Genomic DNA, 16,594 nt, shown 5'->3' with positions numbered 1-16,594 from the left:
AGAAGTGCATCGCGAAATGCATCCCATTTGTGGTGAAAACTGTTTCTCACAGAAAGCTGTGTTCAATTGGATCCAGAAGTTTAACCATGGAAGGGAAAGCATCCGAGATGGGGAGCGCTTGAAACATCCACCGTACAGTCCTGACTTAGCCCCCAGTGATTTTCATCTGTTTGGGCCCCTAAAAAGTCATTTGGGTGGCCGTCATTTTGATACAGATGATGCCGTAATCTATGAGGTTACACGTTGGCTGCGACAGCAACCAAAGGACTTCTTTGCTGCTGGCTGTCAAGGATGGGATAAGTGCCTGAATGTACAGGGTGAATATGTGGAAAAGTGAAATAAATGTCAGAAAGTTACTTTGATTATTTTTGCCACAATTCAGTTTTGCGACTTATTTATTGACTCACCCTCATTTTCCTATGAAGAGTACGTTGAATTGTCGCTAATTTAAGGAGAAAGTACACTCAAATTAAAATGTATGCCACGTGCTCTGTGATGGTAAATAGTTAAATGAACACTGTAAAGTGGTGAATATTTTGAACCCCCCTGTGGGTGGGGGACGCAGATGAAGAATACACCCACCGCATCCCTGATTAGTAGCAGCAGTGTGTGTTGCCAGCTTCTACAGTACCTGTGATTAGTACCACTTTAGGAGTGACACCATGGGCGAGCGATACCCTGTTTCTGGCTTGCCTATGATTAGTACCCACTATGTGAGGAACACCACGGGATAGTGCGGGTCCCAGTGATTAGTACACGTATGTGATGAACACCATAGGTTTCGCTGCCTGTAAATGGCGCCGCAACGTGTGAAACACCATAGGTCTGTATTCCATGTGCGAATTTCATTACCTCTGAGTAGTACCAAAACGTGTGGAATGCTGCGAGACTATGCTCCTTTTGATTAGTACTGCAACATGACAAATACCATGGTTCTACTTTCCTAGTGATAAGTACCATTATGAGGGGCCGATGACTTGGATTTTGGACCCCTTTAGACTAAAGGCATCATCGATTCAGTATTATGCTATAGTCGCTATTGTTTTACGTCAGTTTCTGTGAATGTGAGACATAGCGGGTCGGGTCCATGGAGGATTTTGGACTTCATTTGTCATTCCATTTCGTCTCATTTCGTACCATTAGGGGCCTATGAATTAGATGTTAGGTCCCTTTAAACAACAAGCATCATCAACATTTTGAACACTTGTTACTCTGAATATGCAGGGTACCATACTTCCTATCTACAGACCATCACGTCGTAGTCCAACCTGGTTACATAACACCGGATAAAAAATTGTCTTTTTCAGTAGCAAATAAAATTAACTTTTCGGAACAGGGGAATGGGCCTGAGAAGGCGGGGCTGTGGGCCTGGCCCCCTCCACCAAGACGTCACACGTACAATACCAGGAGCAAGACGTTAGTGACAGCCAGTGGTTTACAAACCTCTTAGCACTAAAGTAACAGCCCAACAACACTTAAGGTAAGTTTTAACTTCACAGTCTCAATTCTTTAACACATTCATTCTTTCTCTTTTCCCATCATTTCACTCAACTAATTAAGGACTTATTCCTTCCTTTCAGATTTTCACGTACGTAAGACAGCTCAACATATAACATTACGACTGTCGCCCATTCAACCAATAAAACTGAAATCCCATACTTCAACAACATAAACTCACAAAATAACTTAAAAACACTAGTCAATTGGGAAGATTTAACGACATTTCAACCGCCCTCATTCAAGCCATTATTTTAACTTTTTTCAACATGGTTCATTTTGAATCTAATATCAACTGTTGTTTACATGCACTAGGCACTCTGTCTTCATAGAGTGTGTCCAACGGAGGTGATTAGCCCATGGATACTTCGACGAACGATTTTCTTTGAGTCTAAAATATAATTAGTCAACATAAACATCCAAGTTGAATTACAATGTAATGCAACATTTTTACATATTGAAGTTAAAAAATTTTTTTTTATGGAAATTAATACAAATTTGGAATGCTTTTTCACATTATTTTACAATATAAAATACACGTACAGTAAATTGTAATTATATGTATTCTGAATTCATTCATTCATTCTCAATATTTGTATATAAATTTTAAACTGTCTTCGAACTTAGCATCAAATAAGACTTTAACTACCATTATTGTCAATACTGTACATATGACAACCTTGTTTTGAGTGAAAATTCACCAATGTGTTCACTAGTGTAACATTTTTTAATCAATTTGATATTTTGTTAATGATAAGATCTTGTAATGTTTTTTAATGTATTCACTCATGCAACATATTTTTATAATTTCCAACCAGACGTCTGGTAGAATTTTGAGGTATTTGATATTGACTGATGATGCCCCACAGAAGGAGTGAAACATGTCTCAACTATTTTTAACGATGTTTAACTAATATGTTAACATCTTGTACTGTATTGAATAGGTTGAGTAAAAATAAATTTCTAATATTATTATTATTTTTTAAACCTAATATGGAATCCAAAAGTACCATTGAAATGCAAGCAAGCAATTTATCTGACTTATTACATGTCAATTTTGACATATGGGAATGAGACAATGAGGAAAAAGGATGAAGCAAGGATTCAGGCAGCTGAAATGAGATTCATCCGAGCGATGGCTGGCAAAACAAGTTGAGATAAAATTTGTAATGAGAACATCAGGGACATGGCTCAGGTTGGCAGAATACAGGATAACATAACTCTGCGTGGACTCAAATGGTATGGTCACATGCGAAGCATGGATCCTGATCGCATACCCAGAAAAATGTATGATCTGCAGTTAAAATGTTCAAGACCAAGAGGGCGGCGAAGAATGCGATAGACATGGTGAAAAACAACATTCAGCAACGAGGAGGAGACTGGGACAGCACTGAAGGAGACAAGTACAAAGACAGAAGTTAGTGGAGGGGCTTCATTCGCCGACCCATCATATAGATGGAACGACGTGGGATATGTGTATTTATTTATTACTGTGAACAAAGATAGGTAGGTCCACCTACATACCCATTTTTGTTAATAGCAATTATACAGGATACGCATTCTGCAATGTATGCAGCGGGTAGTACACGAAAGAGTAGGCTAAGTACAGAAACTGATGGCTACTGTAGTGCACATCATTATCAGACCCCACATTCAATATCCTTATGACCAGTGCTTGTGTTCACCGATATATTATGGTGACGAAGGAAATAATCGATTAGAATGTTATAGAGTATTCATGTCATAATTACGTACTTCGCTATATGACTGTATAATTGTGTGCAACAACTTTAAGACGATATCCGAAACTCAACGTAAGACGTGAATGTGGGATTTTGAAGAGCTGGCACATAGCACAGTCCGCTGTGTATTTTTGTTCAAAAGAAGTGAAATATGTCGGCAGAAATACTTCTGGGACGATCCGGCACTTGTCTACATCACAAGGAGCTACCCTGTTGACAACAACTGCAAGGTATCCAGGTAGGTGTACATCCTAAAGAGTTGTTCACAAATTATACAGCGTATTTGGCTAAGATGTCCACCGCAAATAACTCGTGAACTGTTTGAGATACTGATATTCTGTTTGCACTTTCGTTAATGGTATTAAGGGGATCATAGTTGAACAATATTTCACACAATAAGTGCTGATGATATGCTGTCAAGCTTACACTTGTAATTACTGGGACATTGCACAGATCGCAAGAATCTCGGGATTTGTGACATCGGTCTCCAGCGACAGCATTGCCCATCACTACATTTAAGTTATGTACAGACAAAATGTAAATGATATATTTATAAATAAATTATAATCTATTGAGAATAAAAATAGTACATTATAATTTTTACATAATACAAAAAAATAAAGTTTAGTTTACTAATAAACTCTGGTAGAATTAACATTGCAATACAACGAATTACAATTTTCACTATTATATTTTACGATGGGTATACTTTAGAAACATTGCTATTATAATTAGGAATGAAGCGCTGTGTTTTCCTTTTGCTATCATTTGGTTTCTCTCTCTGAATACCAATGCTGTGCTCTTTATCATCTTGACAGTGAGTAATAAAACATTTCTGTTCAATAAACATGCTTTTTGATGTAGTTGCATGCGGAGAGACAAAGCTAGAGGCGCACAGAATGTTAGGACTCCAAGTTTAATGAGCACTGGCTGTCAGTAAGTAAGAGCAAGACTGTAGCCATGTGTATGAGCAGGACATGTATCCAGTGCAACCTTATGCTCTAGGGAGAGAAAATTGAATGTGTGGCTGCCTTAACTCACCTGGGAAGTACAATATCAAGTGATGGAAGTACTAAACTAGAAGAACAGAATAGAGAAAGAAAGGGATCAAAGTTCTTCCACCAGGCGCAGCGAGATCTTGTCAGAGCCAAAGACTGGCCATACCGGAGAGGTTTACCTGCGTGGGTATGTCTAATGCTTTCTGAGAAGCTACACTTTTCACTACCTGTGGGTGACTGAGATAGAATTAAAAAGTGCTATTTTGTACCTGCGCAATGGTGTATATCAAAGCATAGGTGTGTCTAGAGCAGTGGTACGCGGGGTCATTTCAAGGGGTATGCAAATTGGTCGTGGCTTCTGACTGCTTTCAGTGAGCAGTTGAACCTGCTCATTTTTAATAAAATCTTGTTTAGATGTAGTGTTTTTGTCTACTATTCATTTTAAAATGTGTGTCACCGAGCGAGTTCGCCATGCGGTTAGCAGCGCGCAGCTGTGAGCTTGCATCCGGGTGATGGTGGGTTCGAATCCCACTGTCAGTAGCCCTGAAGATGGTTTTCTGTGGTTTTTCATTTTCACATCAGGCAAATGCTGAGGCTGTACCTTACTTAAGGCCACGGCCGCTTCCTTTTCACTCCTAGGCCTTTCCTATCCCATCATCGCCATAAGACCTATCTGTGTTGGCGCAATGTAAAGCAAATTGTAAAAAAAAAGTGTAGGTTTATACTTTCCATTGACAAAGATATGTAAAAATGCTTAGTTATGCTGCATTGCCCTTTTTTAAATCTTTTGTTTTGAAATCCACTCATTCACTTAATTTTTTTTCAGTAGCAATGTCTATAGCACAATAGTAATAATAATTATATATATATATATTTGCTAGGCAATGGAAACCTGGTAATTCCACTCACAAGAAAACCATGCTTCTCCATGTGTTTTTTGAAGGCTTGCCGCATTGCCTGAGAAGGGAATACAAGACTCCAATGGTCGAATAATTGAGCTATCATTAAACAATGAAAATGCCAGGAACAGTTCTCTGGCGATTGGTGATCGTTTCTTCCGTAAACTTTACTCCGAAGTAATTATGAGGTTTCCTTTGCCCAGAGACGTTATTATTGGGGAACAGGGTAGTATAGAAGCCTGGGCATCCCGGCAAGCAACCCTAAATTCCCGGCCACAACTCCTTCATGCCGCAGTGCATGCAAGAACCCTGAGCAAGCGGGGTAAGCTGAGGATGATGCTTATAGGTAATATTATTTGACATCCAGCAACAATCATTTATTTTTGGTATAATCGCTACTTGCCCCTTCCGAAAAGCCCCCCTGATCCACCTTAGACAATTCCACCACCCCCTCACAAACTCTCATCCTCTTATTCCTCATTTCCTTATTTGCTTCACATTTTGCCTCCCCTACACATGTCAATCATCATGGCACGCTGATAAAGGTGAGCCTCATAATTTAACTTGTTCTAAATTTCTTACCCCTTGTTTCATTTCTATTTAACTCTCTTTTTTTTTTGCTAGGGGCTTTACGTCGCACCGACACAGATAGGTCTTATGGCGACGATGGGATAGGAAAGGCCTAGGAGTTGGAAGGAAGCGGCCGTGGCCTTAATTAAGGTACAGCCCCAGCATTTGCCTGGTGTGAAAATGGGAAACCACGGAAAACCATCTTCAGGGCTGCCGATAGTGGGATTCGAACCTACTATCTCCCGGATGCAAGCTCACAGCCACGCGCCTCTACGCGCACGGCCCATTTCTTTAGGCTCCATATATCTGCATCGAGCTGAGGAACTTAAGTCATACACTGTATCCTAGGACTTCATGTATGTCGCTTTCCACTCTTCAACGTGCCAATAAAACAGATGCCTTAAGACCGTGCTTAGCAACAACTGTACACAAGCTCTCAAGCTGACTCTCTTAACAAGTCATCCCTCAAGATTTTATGTTGGATCAAGCTTTTTCACTCGTTATTTACCATCAATTCAATGTCTTTTTACGTGATTACAGCACAGCAGGAATATACAAGACTGTCACGTTACAAAGGAACTTAAACTGAATTTACTTCTTCATAAAAAGTACGTACTTCCTTTTGATTGTGAGTAACATTTTATATTTGTTGTGTATGTTTTTATATTTGTAATGTGTGTTTATAATTTAGTCATTTTGCCCTGTTCTCTTAATCGGCTGATGATGACACTTTGAATGTGTCGAAACCGGTCCCAAAGTTAGCCTGTTGTAACTTAATATTAGTACAACTTAATAACAGTGTATTGGAAAGGTGGAACCTCTATACTTTCTTTTTAGTATTGTGATTCTCAGTTCAATACGTAACAGTTATGAAGTTTTAACTTTAAATCATCACAATATACTCGTACCTGGGACGTATGAAGGTAAGGCAATTGGATTTTGGGGGTACACCAACCAAAAAAAGTTTGAGTACTACTGTTCTAGAGAACTAATTGTTGTTGGTGTCCGGCCCCGCGGTGTAGGGGGCAACGCGTCACCCGGCGGCCCCGGGTTCGATTTCCGGCCGGGTCAGGGGTTTTTAATTGTAAATGATTAATATCTCTGGCCTGGGGACTGGGTGTTTGCGTTGTCCTTAATGTTCCTTTCCTCACATTCAACACTCCACACTTCCACAATTCCAATTACACGCAGGTTCATATCATATGGTGCAAGTAGTGGCAAAAGATCCACAGGGGTCAATGCCATGAACAAATCTTTCTTTTTTTTTTAAATTGTTGTTGGTACGCTTTGTTTTTTCTACTAAACATGTCGGAAACTGGAAGCACAATCAAATGATCAAAGAGTTCATTGAGATTTTATCAGTCAGAACCTTGTCTCTGACGTGTGAACAGCAAGGGGTATTATGATCATGCAAAGGGAGATACTGTTTATGCAAAGTTAGTGAAAAAAATTAGAGGAGTTAGAGCCTCTCATTTGTTTATTTTAAATTAAGGAAGAAATCAGTGAAGGCAATTTTTGGTACAGTGTTTTAAGTTTTTTCTTTGTTTTTTCCAATAAATAGTCAAGCATTCCAATTCAAACGTGCAAACTTTAATGCTTTCTGTGGGTCGCACAAGTTAATTTATGGAAGAAATATTTTTGGCTATTGCGTTATTCTTGGCTCATTTAACATGTATGTAAATTTTATGTAAGATTCATAATTCCCCGGTACATTCCCTTCCCTAGTGAGTTCAGGAGTATTAATACATTTCAGTATTCAAGAAGTCTGTTTTTAGATATTTATTACAAAAATATATAGAATTATTATTGCCACATTTAAATGTAATTGTTAATTATCTCCATTGTAATGTGAATATTGTTGTTATCAATGCATTTTGTTGTTCCTATAAATATTACAAATGTTTACAGTTAATTGTAAAGTTGTCACTGTTAAGGGCAGTCCCTTCCTTGAGCTAGGACAATACTCAGAATAAATAAATAAATGAATAGACATCTTCCCCATCTTGCTGGAAGGATGCAAAGATGATGCTGAAATAGGTTTTTTCTAAAACGTGATAATATCTATAAAAGATTTATAATTTTGAGATTACGATGAACGATAGTGGCAAAAGATATGATAAATAGTACATTATTTTCTTCTCAGCTCTCAGACAAATTTGTTTCTCCATCCTAGCTTCATCACGAGGGCAGACAACAACACTAGTTGAGGGACCCTTTTGACAGATCTTCAGGCTGATGTACTGGGATAAGAAAAAAACACAGGAAGCAGGAAGAGACAAAGTGATAAAGATGAATAGAGGTGGTATAAAGCCGGGAACATAGGTCGAGGAAGGATCCCTGCAGCTCAAATCCTTCATTGTACAGTGAAACTTTACACAGCGGAAATCTGATCTTAATGGAAAGAATTCATAGGCCTGTGATTTTTATGCCAAAATATATATAAAACGACCTGTACTTAACGGGACCTGTCTAACTTGGTAAGGAGACACTTCTTTACTGTAAATAACAGAAAGTAGAGCACAATTTTAAGAGTACACCAAACGTACACATCAGAGACCTGAACTTTGACAGCAGGAAATGAGAGGTTCCTGAAGAGTACGGCAGAGACAGGGGTAGAAAAACTGAGTGAGAGGATGGAGGAGGGAGGCCCAGAGCAAGATGGATGGACTCTGTCAAGAACAGTATAAGAAAAAGAACTCAGACTTGACTGAAATACAATTACTGAAGAGGAGACACAACACCCCGACCTGGATGAGGGGAAATGATGGTGGTGATGACCAAAGCACAAGAAACTTGTGATGGAAATACAATATGATTTAACGGTGTAGAACTGAAGCATACAACACTGAGTTTTCCTCAAGAAATTCTTGGTGGAGTAGAAGAGTTTTAAATCCAAGTCTCTATCACATCAAGGAGTTTCAGTCTTGTACCTGGGAGCAAACAGTTTATAACTATTCAGGAAGTAAGGTTCAAAGGAATCTCGTTTGTTTGCAATAGGGACAGAGAAGATAATACACACTGAATTTTTTTGTTTTGAGGGGTGATTTATTCATAAAATCTATTTCCTTGTCTTTAATTTATGTGATCATACAGTCTACAGTTAACTCCTTTGCTGCTGTGGTCGCATTATTGCGGGTTCATACTTCCACTCGCTGCAGGTAGCTCTTGATAGTATCTGTGGAACTATTTAAACTTGTTATTGTGTAAAATTGTTGTTTATAAAGAAAGTTTTACTTCAAAATATCATAGTAATATTGTATCATCACGGGCTACAGAGTGGTTTGCCACTGCAAAGAATGACTCTTTTATTTTATAATTTGAAAAACTGTTTACCAAATTTAATTACACAGCCAAAGGATATTGTGTGCCAGAGAATTCTGCAGGAAAGAGTTAAAGATGGCTTCAAAAAAAAAAAAATCTTTATTTGAATACCAAGCTAAAAAAATGATAAGAGGCAAGTGAAGAAGATACATTGAATGTAAAACAGATTGTCAATAAATTTAAAGCTGGAGAAACACAGGTTTACAAAATTTTAAAAGCAAAGCACCATACTTTAAGAACATCTAGAACATAACGCAGTACACAGATACGCTATGTCCTCAATTACCTTTACTTAACGGAAATAAAATGTAGCAGGCACCATGCCGTTCTGTTCTGGGCAGTTTTTGCTGAATGTCTGTCTTGTTTAATCCTTTCCATTTCTTAAATACATCAGGAATCTAACATTCATCAGAAATTGTTCATAATTTTTTAGCATTAACAGTAACCTCTATTTACTTGTCCATTCGTGAGTAAGTTTGTCAACATGTCACTCAGCTCACAAATCGTGCTGATCTAAAGAGCACCTCCATTAAAGTATTCCACAGCGAACACAATATCGTGCGGTATCTCTATCCAGTGCTTGATATCGACCACGACAAACGTTAGCCCAATGAACGTGGTTTTCACGGTGATGTACTCAACGTTCTCGAACATGAAGCACACTATAGTGTTGTTGATTTGGAAATGCCAAGGATGGTATCCTGTTAGGGTTAGGAAGTGCTCTGATCGAGTGTCAAAGTACAGGAGATCAAACTTGAGGCTTTCTTCATTGCTGTATGGGTTTGTCTCTCGGCAGAGGGATATCAGTTTCAAGCCTTTGCTTGGGTCGCATGTTTTCTTGTACGTCCCTAGGTCGATTTTCACTTTGTATTGCATTCTTCGATCTCCTCAAAACACAGCTGACCAGGGAACTCACTGGAAAATAATACAGAAAAAGAAATAAGTGTTTGAGAACGTGAATGTTTCAAAAGATTGACTAACCACCAGTATAGCAGTTGACTGGTGAAGACCACACACTAAATGATCTGTGCAGAACAGACTTCCTAATGCATAATCTGGTGCGGATGGGGTTGGGGGAAGGAGTTTGGCATGGCTTTTTCAGTGGAGGGGGTCAGTCGTTCCTTACGAGGAAAGAATGTGTTTTGGGATTGAAAACAAAAAATAAGGAGTATCAAAAATAAGGTTCCTAGAAGGAAAGCATAATTTAGTTTCATCAATTGCAAATGTTAAAGAACATTCAATCCCTTCAGGCTTTTTCAATCGTGATACGAGTGTTTCGCCTCAGTGTAGCAGTGGGCTCATCAGTTGGATTGCTACACGTTTCCCCGATGCTGGCGTTATTGCACCATTGAGACACCACTGCAAGCCTCTTACGTGGGACAATGCAGTGACGGTGCACTAGGGGAAGCATGCGCCTCCACGGAGAATGTGGCACCATGCATTCTGTTATGGGCAGGTTTTGCTCTATGTTTCTCTTGTTCAAGCCTTTCCATTTCTTATATAGATCAGGAATATAACTGTACCGCGCGGTACACCTCCGCTCCGCTAATTCAAACATTGCGCCAGTTGAAACTCCTCTACTGGAGGAAGCCTGAACTTTAACTACAGTGTTAATTCTCAAGTTTCTCAGAAGATGTCCCTACTTGTCAATTTTGAAGTGTTCTGAACTGTGTCGTTTTCGATGTATTTTTGTTTTGCCTGTAGTAAGAAGTGTGAACATTCTCTTCTAGATGGCACTACTGAAGGACTACAATTATGCACCCTGGTGCGAAGTGAAAGAATTTTTTTGGAGAAATTTTGTGTTCAAAAGTTTGTTCTTTGTTAAATTTCTTTCAGTCATTGTTTAGGTTGGCTGAATAACCCTGCTCTTTCCCCTTGTTTTGAATTTACCAATCCCGAATTTCTCTAATTAATTTTCCACCAATAATGTGTTTCTTCTTCATCTGGTGTAGGGGTTTTCGTTGTTAGCCAATAAAATGATTGTGGGCGGGTGTTATCATTCCTGAAAGGTCTCGAATGTTCCGCGAGGGTATATAAACTGCTGATTTTCGGGTCTCTGCGCCACTTCAGTAACATCTATCAGTGTGTAAATTATGTAGCAGGGGGCGGGTAGCGCCTCTTCTTCCGGCAGCGGTTCATCAATAAGGTAATGGCCTTTTAATAACTTCTTTCTTGCTAGCTCAGCAGTTTAACTCTCGGGGCGGGTTCGAAACCTTTTACTATGTAACCTTCCTCTAAAATGTAAAAGACTCTTGATCTAAATTCTGCCTCTGTTACTACATATGGGGATAGAGAGTGCTTAACCCTCTCTAGCTCCCATTCATATTGCTTTGAGGTGAACTTATTTTCACAACCGTTTCTTCCCTTCTAATGTAATGTAAATCGTTTCCTTATATAAGTCACCTCTTTAGTATGGGATTAGCCCTTGCATAAGCGGCCTAGGGCCAAATTAGGTTTTAATAAAGTATATTCGGAGTGCAAGTTTCGCCTCCACTCAAGTTTGTATTTTGGGGCCTTGTAATTTTCCTGTTTATTTACTAAATCGGCCTCAGTAGGTTGGGTATTTTTACCCCTGTGTTTATGTCCTTAGAGGACAACTTGAAGGTGGAGTTTGGTGTGGCCTTTGATAGGCTGGAACTTTGAGAGCGGGTTGCTCTTCCAAAGAAATTTGTTTCTGTGTGCCTCCAGGAGGCTTTTGCTATGTAATTGGGAGCAAGTGCTCTTGAGCATGATTGGGGTCTTCTGCCCCATGGTTGAATCTTGTATACGGGTAAAGTTGGGCTTACTGCTCAAGAATTGTGTATCTGGCTCTCGGAGCCCAAATCCTGTAACTCTGTAATTGTACATTCTTGATTGGTTGCTAGGCTACTGTGTACCTGTTATATTTGTTCTTTATTGATCTTGAAAAGAAAATATAACCTTGTTAAATTTTAAATTAACTTTAATTTCGTAGATTGAGACCTATTCATCCCAGCACCTTCTTTCACCTCTAACTACCACGGATAACTCCGTAACAATAACATTCATCAGAAATTGTTCATAGTTTTTAGCATTAACAATAACCCCTATTTACTTGTCCATTTCTGAGTGAGGTTGTCAGCTCACAAATCGTGCTGATCTAAAGAGCACCTCCATTAAAGTATTCCAGAGCGGCACATGCTTCCCCTAGTGCGCCGTCACTGCATTGTCCCACGTAAGAGGCTTGCAGTGGTGTCTCGGCGGCGCACTAGCTGCCAGCATCTTGGAAACATGTAGCAATCCAACTGATGAGCCCACTGCTACACTGAGGCGAAACACTTGTATCACGATTGGAAAATCCCTAAAGAGCTTAAATGTTCTTTAAAAAATAACAGTTCATTAAATTTCATAGATATCAATGTAACATGTACAAACACTAAATTAATTTTCCAATGTTGTTGTTTGAGTCATCAGTCCATAGACTGGTTTGATGCAGCTCTCCATGCCACCCTATCCTGTGCTAACCTTTTCATTTCTGCGTAACTATTGCATCCTACATCTGCTCTAATCTGTTTGTCGTATTCATACCTTGGTCTACCCCTACCGTTCTTACGACCTACACTTCCTTCAAAAACCAACTGAACAAGTCCTGGGTGTCTTAAGATGTGTCCTATCATTCTATCTCTTCTTCTCGTAAAATTTAGCCAAATCGATCTCTCACCAATTCGATTCAGTATCTCTTCATTCGTGATTCGATCTATCCATCTCACCTTCAGCATTCTTCTGTAACACCACATTTCAAAAGCTTCTATTCTCTTTCTTTCTGAGCTACTTATCGTCCATGTTTCACTTCCATACAATGCCACGCTCCACACGAAAGTCTTCAAAAACATCTTTCTAATTCCGATATCAATGTTTTAAGTGAGCAAATTTATTTTCTTAAGAAAGCTCTTCCTTGCTTGTGCTAGTCTGCATTTTATGTCCTCCTTATTTCTGCCATCGTTAGTTATTTTACTACCCAAGTAACAATATTCATCTACTTCCTTTAAGACTTTGTTTCCTAATCTAATATTTCCTACATCACCTGCCTTCGTTCGACTGCACTCCATTACTTTTGTTTTGGACTTATTTATTTTCATCTTGTACTCCTTACCCAAGACTTCATCCATACCATTCAGCAACTTCTCGAGATCTTCTGCAGTCCAAATATATAGAAAACTGTCATATAGCCCAACAACAATAAAATATGATTCACTTCACCCAAAATCACACAAACAGGTGGCATTTTTAGCTTAATTTATAGAGCTTTCAAAATCCCCCTTTCACCCAATAATCTAACGAAGGAACTCAATTTCATAAAAGAACTAGCCTTAGTTACTGGGTATAAAATACAGATGTTAAACCAAATCATACATAAAGTAAAGGTCAAGCTGGCAACAAATCTCACCCCGGAAAAAACAAAAAAACCTATATACGCAACTTTCACTTACACTAATCCTGCCATCAACCAAATTTCAAATCCCCTGAAAAAACATGTCAATATAGCTTTCAAGATGCATAACACTAACCAGAACATATTTTTCAATCAAAACATCATAAATTCAAACAACAGCCACTACCTGGGATCCGGAATCTATAGACTTTCATGTACACAGTGTAATTATTCATATGTTGGATAAACTGGCCGCAGTTTCCTCACTAGATACCTAGAACATACTCTACAAAGAGCTCTCACATGAGAGAAACTGGCCACCAGTTTACATCAGTAGAGAGAGAGAAAAATCATCAAAAGGTTTGAAAAGGGCAAGATAATGACAGAGATTGAAAATATACATATCCATCTGGATCAACATTTTAATAAAGACAAAAATTTAAATGATGCAATCGAAACAAAGAGTCCTTTACTGAAACAAATACTGAACTTACTACAAATGTTCAAATCAGAAAAAATATTTAACCCCAAAACCATTACTATCCCTATTACGAAAATAGATACATCTCCCACCTCAACAACACCTATAGACTCCCCTCCATGCGCTACATCAGCTACCAGCACCCCGCCTATTATTCCTCCCCACACTTGCAACACAAGGAGTAGAAGTCACCATGCTGCAGTAAACACCGCTAAACATCTCTGCAATAGTCGAAGGGGTAAGTGATGATCATTTAACACGTTTAAAAGAAATCATCACACAATATTTTCACTCAATTTTCTCCTGTTACAGAAATACCAATACACACAGACATAGTAGAAGCAATCTTATCAACGCCTATGATTTTGTAGCTGAATGTCCCTTTCGCCTGTAGCCCCTAACAGCTTCTACCACTACAATGTCAACTAGTCGGTTTAAATTTATGGTTGGAAAACGACCAACAAGACATGTCTGACCGTCAATATTAATTAATGACTGTAACGTGTTAAAACCACATAAGGATTTACGTACAATACCAATTAAATTAACATGTATATAATGACCAAAAAGAAACTCGAGAATTTTTAAGTTTGAGACAATTCTGTAATTTTAACCAAAACTCTGGACTAATATGTTACAGTACACAGTTGTTCACTCACCATTTAGAATGAAAGAAGAAATGCATGAAACTCTTTAGCCAGAATCTCATTGTATTCTTGTTATAATTGATTTTTAGATATCGGTGTTTGGGAATCAAATTATTTACTCTAACTTGGCACTGTTATTTCAATCACAATTAAACCGTCAGTCCATACATTGTAATATCATAACTGCATTTCAACAAAATGTTTTTATCGAATTAGTGTTAAGACTATAAGTAAGATTAATTGTAGATACATTCAAGATTATAACTTAACCTTGAGACATTATAATGGCTGAGGATGCTCGGTAGACAAGCGAAACATGTCCCAACTGTAGTATTATGTCAAGGATAAAATCCTAACAATAAAAACTTTTTATGTATTGAATAGGCGGTAAACAAACAAATATTTGTATTATTCTATAGTTCACGTGGCCGCACCTCGGCATGACACGGCTGCCACAGTAATCTGTTTGCCTACATGTCTGGGCTTATATACCCACAATGGAGTTGCGCTGTGTTGCATGTCTGCTGCCAATTCTTGATGGATACAGCAAAGTGTAGCTTCCACCAAAGTCCCAGTCTCAAGTGACAATATGGAAGCTGCTGAATAATGACATTAGAGCACTGTTCCTCACTACAGTATACCTCGTTTGTTGCGCTTTCCCTATAACTGCATAGCCTTTGGTGGTGCTATTTGAGGATCCAACCAGCGTCTGGGCTGATCACGTGACAGACAGGCACTAGTATATCAGGGAGGGAACTCTTCAAAATCCACAGGCAGCCAACTCAATGTTGAAGGAATCAAAATCTGTCCTACAAGTGTTTAAAACAAAGATCTAAATATTCAACATAGTTTTTATAGAATGATAATGCAGTTTGCTCTGTTCTAATCGTTTCTTGTTATTCCAGTCAACTTTACAAATGAAATTTAATATGTCCTCCTATTCAATACATACACATCATTAGATGGAGTAATAATAGTCATACATGTTTCAACTTGTTTGAGCCATCTTCAGTAAAAAAAGTTTAAAGTTTTTACATAATTGATGCTAAAAAATGTGTTAAAACATAATGAAGATAAGGATGAAAAACAAATGATACATGATGGAATTAAAACAATAAGTTATTATGGCGAGGTTCTCGACCTCTTAGTCTAAAACTTGCAGTGTGTTACAATTACAAAACAAGGACGAATTCACTGTGCTAAAATTTAAAATGACAGCCTGTCTTTGTTGAGTCACCATCACAAATAGTCAAGAGAGCAGCAAAAAATTGAGCACCGAGCTCGATAGCTGCAGTCGCTTAAGTGCGGACAGTATCCAGTATTCGGGAGATAGTAGGTTCGAACCCCACTGTCGGCAGCCCTGAAAATGGTTTTCCGTGGTTTCCCATTTTCACACCAGGCAAATGCTGGGGCTGTACCTTAATTAAGGCCACGGCCGCTTCCTTCCCACTCCTAGCCCTTCCCTGTCCCATCGTCGCCATAAGACCTATCTGTGTCGGTGCGACGTAAAGCAACTAGCAAAAAAAAAAAAAATTGAGCAACTGTGTTTGAGAAGAAAACAAGTGCCAGGTAAAAATGTATGTGACACATACTGGAAACTGCCAATGAAGTTCAAATTTATTAAATAGTTGCCTTCTTGAACTTTGCATTCTCACACTGACTTTACTAGGAATAAACCGATGTGATTTTCTTTCAAGAACATTTAGAGGCAAGCAGCTGTGAGCTAGTATTCGGGAGATAGTGGGTTCGAACCGCTCTGTCCGCAGCCCTGAAGATGGTTTTCCATTGTTTCCCATTTTCACATCAGGCAAATACTGGGGCTGTACTTTAATTAAGGCCACAGTCGCTTCCTTCCGACTCCTAGCGAAAGTAGGTCAAAGGACTACAGTTGTCCAAACTCCTCGCAGTGGAGACAAAGCAGGACATTACTAAGATAAGTTCTAGAATTTAAGTTCCTAAATATTAAACAAAGATAAACGTAAATATTTGAGTGTGACTAAATAGAATCTGATGTTCTTTTAAGAATGAACCATATCATTCATTGTTTAA

Source organism: Anabrus simplex, chromosome 10 (assembly GCF_040414725.1).
Source record: "Anabrus simplex isolate iqAnaSimp1 chromosome 10, ASM4041472v1, whole genome shotgun sequence".
In the NCBI taxonomy this organism is placed as follows: Eukaryota; Metazoa; Arthropoda; class Insecta; order Orthoptera; family Tettigoniidae; genus Anabrus; species Anabrus simplex.
This window is presented reverse-complemented; position numbering follows the sequence as displayed.